The sequence below is a fragment of the Macaca thibetana genome, chromosome 4 (genome assembly GCF_024542745.1).
Source record: "Macaca thibetana thibetana isolate TM-01 chromosome 4, ASM2454274v1, whole genome shotgun sequence".
Lineage (NCBI taxonomy): Eukaryota > Metazoa > Chordata > Mammalia > Primates > Cercopithecidae > Macaca > Macaca thibetana.
Genome location: NC_065581.1, coordinates 4,994,742 through 5,002,500, shown reverse-complemented (window position 1 = coordinate 5,002,500; position 7,759 = coordinate 4,994,742). Strand labels below are relative to the sequence as shown.

The 7,759-nt window shown below is 40.9% G+C and overlaps 1 pseudogene; it reads left to right on the top strand.

Moving 5' to 3' along the window:
• Window positions 1–4,437: 4,437 nt before the first annotated feature.
• Window positions 4,438–5,685, top strand: LOC126952073 (dimethyladenosine transferase 2, mitochondrial-like; annotated as a pseudogene).
• The last annotated feature ends 2,074 nt before the right edge of the window (window positions 5,686–7,759 follow it).

Here is a 7,759-nt window from a genome sequence, read left to right as displayed (position 1 = left end):
AAAGATAGGAAAGAAGCTTATCTTAGACACTTACCTCAGAAACTTTTTATTTTTTTTTTGAGACAGATTCTTACCCTGTCACCCAGGCTGGAATGCAATGGCAAGATCTCAGCTCACTGCAACCTCTGCCTCCTGGGTTCAAATCATTCTCCTGCCTCAGCTTCCCGAGTAGCTGGGATTACAGGTGCCTGCTACCATGCCCAGCTAAATTTTGTATTGTTAGTAGAGACAGGGTTTCACCTTGTTGGCCAGGCTAGTTTGATCTCCTGACCTCGTGATCCGCCCACCTCAGCCTCTTAAAGTGCTGGGATTATAGGCATGAGCCACCGTGCCCAACCGGAAATGTATTTTAAACCTTTTTTTTTTCTTTTTCTTTTCTTTTTTTTTTGAGACACACACATATATATATATATATATATATATATATATGAAACAGGGTTTTGCTCTGTCACCCAGGCTGGAGTGCAGTGGTGTGATCATGGCTCACTGCAGCCTTGAATTCCTGGGCTCAAACAATCCTCCACCTCAGCATCCCAAGTAGCTGGGACTACAGGCATGCCCCACCATGCCCAGGTAATTTCTTTTTCCTTTGGTGTAGATTGTGTATCGCTATGCTGACCAGGTTAGTTCTGAACTGCTGGCCTCCAGCAATCCTCCCCTCTCAGCCTCTCAAAGTGCTGGGATTACAGGTGCAAGCCACTGCGCCCAGCCTGTTTTAAATTTTCAAGAGAAAATTTCTTAAGATAAATATATTTTTTCTATATGACAATACTTGTAATAATTACAATACTTATTACAAACAATACTTGTTTATTATGGAAAAATTAGAAAACATAAGCTAAAGTAGGAAATAAAAACATCATTTATACTTTCACCATCTAGCAATAATACTGTTATTAAACATCTTGCTGTTTATCTTTTTCTGCCCGCCCATTTTCACTCCTGCACCCTCCATCACACTTTATACCATTAGTGCCCTGGTTGGTTCTGACTTACCTTCAGGTTTTATCTCCAACTAGCATATTCTGCTTGCAAAACAGGGACTGTATCTAATTGGTCTTTGTAACTTTCCTAGAGTGTGGCTTTGGAGGCTTGGTCTGAACTAAAGACCTAGAAGACAGAACACCTGGGATTAAACCCCAATGCCACTGTTTCTGCAAGTTACATGGCCTTTCTGAGCTGCAGTTTCCTCATCTGTAAAATGGGATAATGTTAGAGCCTGCGTCGTAGTGTTCCTCCATTATGAACATTGAAACAGGAAAACTCATGCAAATTGCTAAGCCTAGCATGTGTTGGTGCACACTAATTGTTTGCTGTGATGACATATCAGCACGGCGCTTCCATTCATTAACTCAACTCATAGTTATTGCATGCTGGCTGTGTGACATGCTTTTAGGTGCTGGGGACACAGCAGTAAATAAAACAGATACAAATCCTTCCCTTTGGGGAGTTCATATTCTATTGTCTGGGAAAGGAAGACAAACAATATACAAATAAATACATAAAATACATAGTGTAGGCCGGGCACTGTGGCTCACACCTGTAATCCCAGCACTTTGGGAGCCCGAGGCGGGCAGATCATGAGGTCAGGAGATGGAGACCAGCCTGGCCAACATGGCGAAATCCTGTCTCTACTAAAATACAAAAAATTAGCCAGGCATGGTGGCACGTGCCTGTAGTCCCAGCTACTTGGGAGGCTAAGGTAAAGGGTTGCTTGAACCCGGGAGGTGGAGGTTGCAGTGAGCTGAGATCATGCCACCACACTCCAGCCTGGTGACAGAGCAAGACTCTGTCTCAAAATAAAACAAACAAAAAAAACCCCTCCAAAGAAACCCCATATATATGTGTGTGTGTGTGTGCGCATATGTGTATATGTGTGTGTGTATATGTGTGTGTGTATATATATGTATATACGTGTGTGTGTATATATGTATATATACGTGTGTGTGTATATATAGTGTAGCTGATGATATATGTATTGTGGAAAATATAAAGCTCTGGATATCGTAAGTACTCATTAGATATGAACCGACTGACTAGTTTTTTTATGTTAACATGTACATGTTTATTACTTTTGTTTTTTAACAAATTAACATCTTTAAAATATCTGAGTTTTAATTTCTAACAGAGTACGCATTAGTAGATATAACCCAAATAAACTGATGGTCTTGGGATCCTTAACAACTTTGAAGAGTGAAAAGAAATCCTTAGAACAAAATGTTTGCGACGCTGCCTTACGGCATTTGGTATGGAAGCTTTTCCACGTGGAACAGCGTAAGTATACAATGGGTCTTCAAAAAGCTCATGAAAAATGCATATTATGTTAAAACTATGCATGGATTTCCTTTTTTTTTTTTTTTTTTGCACCAAATAAACTTGTACTAACTTGTTGTAGCATGTCTGAACAGGATCTAGGTTGAGGCTGTAAGAAGGATGAGACACCAGTTTGAAAAGACCCCTCTATCAGAGAAACATGAATCCTGCTAAAATTGAAGCAAGAAGAAACATCAAACTTATGGTGAAGTTTGGGTGGAAGACTGGTGAAATCACCGATGCTTTACAAAAAGTTTATAGGCACGATGCCCAAAGAAATCAGCAGTTTGCAAATGGATAACTCATTTTTTAAAATTCTTTTTTATTATTATTATACTTTAAGTTCTAGGGTACATGTGCACAGCGTGCAGGTTTGTTTACATACCGATTGATTGATTTTTTCCCCAGACTCCCCTCCTCTACTTTCTCTCTGTTCCAGTGCCCCCTTTCCAATGGGATTAAGTAACGTGCACCGGGTCTGCTGCTGAGACAGCATGCAGTGGGCCCTGAGTGTGCCGTTTGGAAGGGCTGGGGCATGGAAGAGCCAAGCCCCAAGGTCATGGGACATTTGAACCTAGGACGTCAGAAGATACCAACAGGTGTTTTGATGTGAGTTTTCCTCTGGACCATCACACTGTTGTACTCTTGTGTTTGCGCTCACCCGTGATCAGTAGTCATGGCACTGTGAGGTCAGGACAGTAAACAGCGGCCTGTGGTTCTGTGTGGGGTGAGGGGCTGGCACGCTGGCAGGAGGCGTTTGTGATCCCAGGCAAGTCCTGACTGTGTCTGGCTGGCTGCTGCTGCAGGACCTTTCACCGTGTTTACCTTTGCTCTGCTCCCCAGCGGACGACGTTTGACGTCGCATTTCCAAACAGACCTCTACTTTGACCTCATGCAGCGTGACGGGGAATAGACAACAGAATTGTAAGGCAAACACCTGTTTGTAAATAAGGAGAAACCCAACCACCTGGGTCAAAATGAATGAGCCCAAACCTAAAATAAATCAGAGTAGGGCCAAGAGGGTTGCCTTTATAAAGGAAAAATAAAACTTAGAGCCTGTTTTCTGTAAGCGTGTGCTTTCTGTAGCACCTTCAGCACTGTGATAAATGTAGGGTGTTCTTGTGAGGAGATTTTAAGTATGTGAAAGTTAATTTATTCCTGCAATCTTCCCATATCCAAACCTTAACAGATCAGTTCTCACAAAGTTTAAATCATCACACTATATATGTAATCATTTTTTCACTACTATGATGGCTAAAATTCCTCAACACAGATTGTTTGCTACAAACTGGCATGGGATGTGTTTTAATACTGCTTGCTTTGTGTGTATCAGTAAAGCTTAAAAACGATGAAGATTTGTAACTTTTCCTTTTCCCAAATGTAAAGCTTTCCACAAAAACTACAAAAATATCCATTAGTTTCTCTACATGGTAGTCAGTCTTTATAAAACAGTCGCCAAGCCTTGCCTCCTGGTGTTCACACCTCTCCCATAGCCCATGTCACCAACAGGAGGCTGCACAAGTGGTAATGTGTAACGTCCAAGGCTGAGTCACAAAAGAGCTGAGCACTCCCCCAACCCTCCCCTGCTTTGAGGAAGCTGGCCGCCATGTTGTGAGAACACTCAAGCAGCCCTTCAGAGCAACCAGCATCAATTTGCCAGCCATGTGAGTTAACCTCCTTGGAAGCAGATTTAAGACTCTGATGGCTGTAGCCCTGGCTGACAGGTTCATTGCAACCTCATGAGAAACTGAGCCAGAACCACCCTAATAAAACATTCCCCAATTCCCTAACCCTCAGAAGCTGTACAATTGTAAATATTTACTGTTGCTAAAGACATACTAAGTTTGAGGTAATCTGTTACACAGCCATAGATAATTAACATACTCTGTGTACATAAATATCTATAAATGCTTAGGAAGGATCTAGAAAGATGCACATGGGGAATGTGGTGAACTTGGAAGAGGTGGAATAGTAGCAAAGAAATAATACTTTTGTCTGTATCGCTTTAATTTTTCCTCCAAGTGCATATATGTATGTTTCAATTATATAATTACAAATAAATTTAGGGATTCACTATAGTAGCGACCCTGGGTAATCCTTGGAGAGGGCCTGAGAGACAAGGACATGTGGATCCCAGTGGCCGGGCTTCCTCCTTGGCTGAGGCTCTCCGCCTTGGCGGGCGCTGGTCACTTTTGCATTTGAGGGTCTGGAGCCGCGACGGGAAAGCACTTGCCGGCGAGGAACCGCCCTGGCCTGTCTGACTCCTCTCCGCAGCTGTGGCCCAATCTGGATTTCAGGAACACGCCAAGGAAGATGTCTAAGTCCAGCTTAGACTTTAAGCGTTACGTAACCAATCGGAGATTGACTGAGACCCTGGCGCTGCCCGCTGTGGGCAGCGACAAATGTCGCCAATCATATAGAGAAAACAAAACAGACCTCCACACCTGTTGCTGCAGTGCAATCCGGGTCCTGGAATCCTGACTCAGGCATTACTTGAAGTTGATGCCAAAGCGGTTGCCCTTGAAAGTGACAAAACTTTTATTGCACATTTGGAGTCCTTAGGAAAAAATCTGGATGGAAAACTACAAGTGAGTCACTGTGACTTCTTTAAAATAGATCCTAGAAGTGGTGGAGTAATAAAACCACCTGCTATGGCTTCTCAAGGGCTGTTTCAGAATTTGGGAATAGAAGCAGTTCCTTGGACAGCAGGCATCCCTTGAAAAGTAACTGGAATGTTCCCAAGTAGAGGTGAAGAAAGGGCATTTTAGAAACCTGCATATGACTTGTATTCCTGTACTTCTATATATAAATTTGGACGAATAGAATGAAATATCTTTATTGGTGAAAAAGAATTCCAGAAACTAACAGCAGATACCCGAAATCCAGACTTGTATCATGTATGAAGTGTTATCTGGCACGCAGCTTGTGAGATTAAGGTTCTGCACATGGAGCCTTGGTCATCATTTGATGTGTACACCCGAAATGGGTGGCTGGAAAACCCAAAGCATAGGGAATTATTAGAACTATTACAACACAATCTGTATCTTATTCGAATGACTCCTTGTGGTAATTTATTTACCAAGACCTTAACACTTATTCACTATAATATATTTTTTCACATGTTAAAGCACTGTTTTGTGAGGCGCAGTGCCAATGTAATAGACCACTTACGTTCACTGACTCCACTTGATGCAATGGATATATTGCCACAAATAGGAAAAAAGGAAGAAGAGAAAATAACTAACGTGTACCCTCAAAACTTCGAAAAACTTTTTGAAACTATAGAGTGTTCCAAAGATTGTGCTTATAAATGGCTATATGATGAAACCCTGGAAGATACGTAGCACCTACACTGTTGTTTTTGGTGGAGCAGTTTATTTGGAAACTATGACATGAAAACCAAATTTGAAAGCTCATATCCTTTCAGCAGAAGATAACTGTTCTTGTTTTGCACATGCCAGGCAGATCATTTAGTTGATATCATTGGCATATTGGATGAAATAGTGGCTGCTATTTTATTCACAATCGAATAAAATGAAAACTTCAATTAATTGTGGATTTGATCAGACTGAATTCGTTTTGTTTCAGATTCCTATTTAAATATTTCACTTTCACTGTTGCTGATTTTTGCATCTTCTTGAGGAGCAAGAGTCTGTTTATTATTAAGCTTAGAAAGTAAACAAAACCTGATTTACTGATTTGTTTTGCATTTCAGTTGGTTGAAATGTATTGTCAAGTACTGTACAATGAAATTGTTTAAATTTTAATATGATTTAAACATTTTTAGAAATTAAAATATTTTAAATAAAAATAAATAAATAAATTTGAAGCCAAAGCTTGGAAGCAACGGAGATGTCCTTCAGTAGGTGCATCAATAAACTGTAGTATATCTAGACAGTGGAATATTATTCAGCAGTAAAGAGGAACAACACACTGTCAAGCCACAAAAAGACAGGGAGAAAACTGAAGTGCATATGACTCAGTGAAAGAAGCTTGAAAAGACTGTATACTGTATGATTCTCACTATGACATTCTGGAAAAGGCGAAACTTGGAGATAGGAAGAGCAGTGGGTGCCATGGTTTAGGGGAGAGAGGGATGAGTAGGCAGAGCACAGAGGTTTGAGGGCAGTGAAACTATTCTGCATGCCACTGTAATGGTGGATGCATAACATTATTAAAACCCGTAGAATGGGCCGGGCGCGGTGGCTCACGCCTGTAATCTCAGCACTTTGGGAGACCGAGGGGGGCAGATTATGAGGTCAAGAGATCGACACCATCCTGGCTAACACGGTGAAACCCCGTCTCTACTAAAAATACAAAAAAATTAGCCGGGCGAGGTGGCGGGTGCCTGTACTCCCAGCTGCTTGGAAGGCTGAGGCAGGAGAATGGCGTGAACCCGGGAGGCAGAGCCTGCAGTGAGCCGAGTTGGTGCTACTGCACTCCAGCCCGGGTGACAGAGCAAGACTCCGTCTCAAAAAAAAAAAAAAAAAAAAAAAAAAAAAAAAGAAAAGAAAAACCCTGTAGAATGTGCAACACCAAGACTAAGCCTTAATGTAAACGATGGACTTTAGTTTAAAATAATGTATCCAGCTAGAAGAGCACATTTTAATGTTCCCAAAACAAAGAAATGATGAATGTTTTAGGTGATGGACAGCTTAATTACCCTGATTTGATCACTACACATTGTATACATGAATTGAAATATCACACTGTACCGCATAAATATGTACAATTGTGTTTCAACTAAAAATAGTAATAAGGCTAGCCACAATGGTTCATCCCTGTAGTCCTAGCACTTCGGGAGGCTGAGGCAAGAGGACTGCCTTGAGGCCAAGAGTTCAAGACCAGTCTGACCAATATAGTGAGACCCTCGTCTCTATTAAAAAAAAATTTAAGCAAAAAGTTAATTAAATTTAAAAATATATGATACAAAAGAATGTATCAATGTCTCATCACCTGAAACAAATACATTACATTCATGTTCATTGTTAACAGAGCAAACAATGAGCTTGGGTTGCCGAGGGGTATATGGGAAAGCTGAACCTTCCGCTCAGTTTGTCTGTTAACCTAAAACTGCTCCAAAAATAAAACATATTAATTATTTTTAAAATAAAATAAAATTATAAGATGACTAAAGACAAACAGACAAACATAGATATCACATCTAATTTGCCATTCAGGGCTTGCTGGAATAGCAACTTTTCTGAGCAAGGTGGGAAGGCTGATTCATTTGTCACCCTTATTTCTGCCCCCACCTTTTTTTTTTTTTTCAGCCAGCAGATGGGATAAAATTTTAAAAACCTTGACTTTGGAATAAAGAACATTCTAAAACCTGGGTCCTTTACAAGCATGTATTGTTAGAAACAGGCCCCAAAAAGCCAAACACAAGTTGAGAATGGGCTCCCATGATGTGCTGAGAGGCTCTGGGGAGCCAACAGATCTGGAA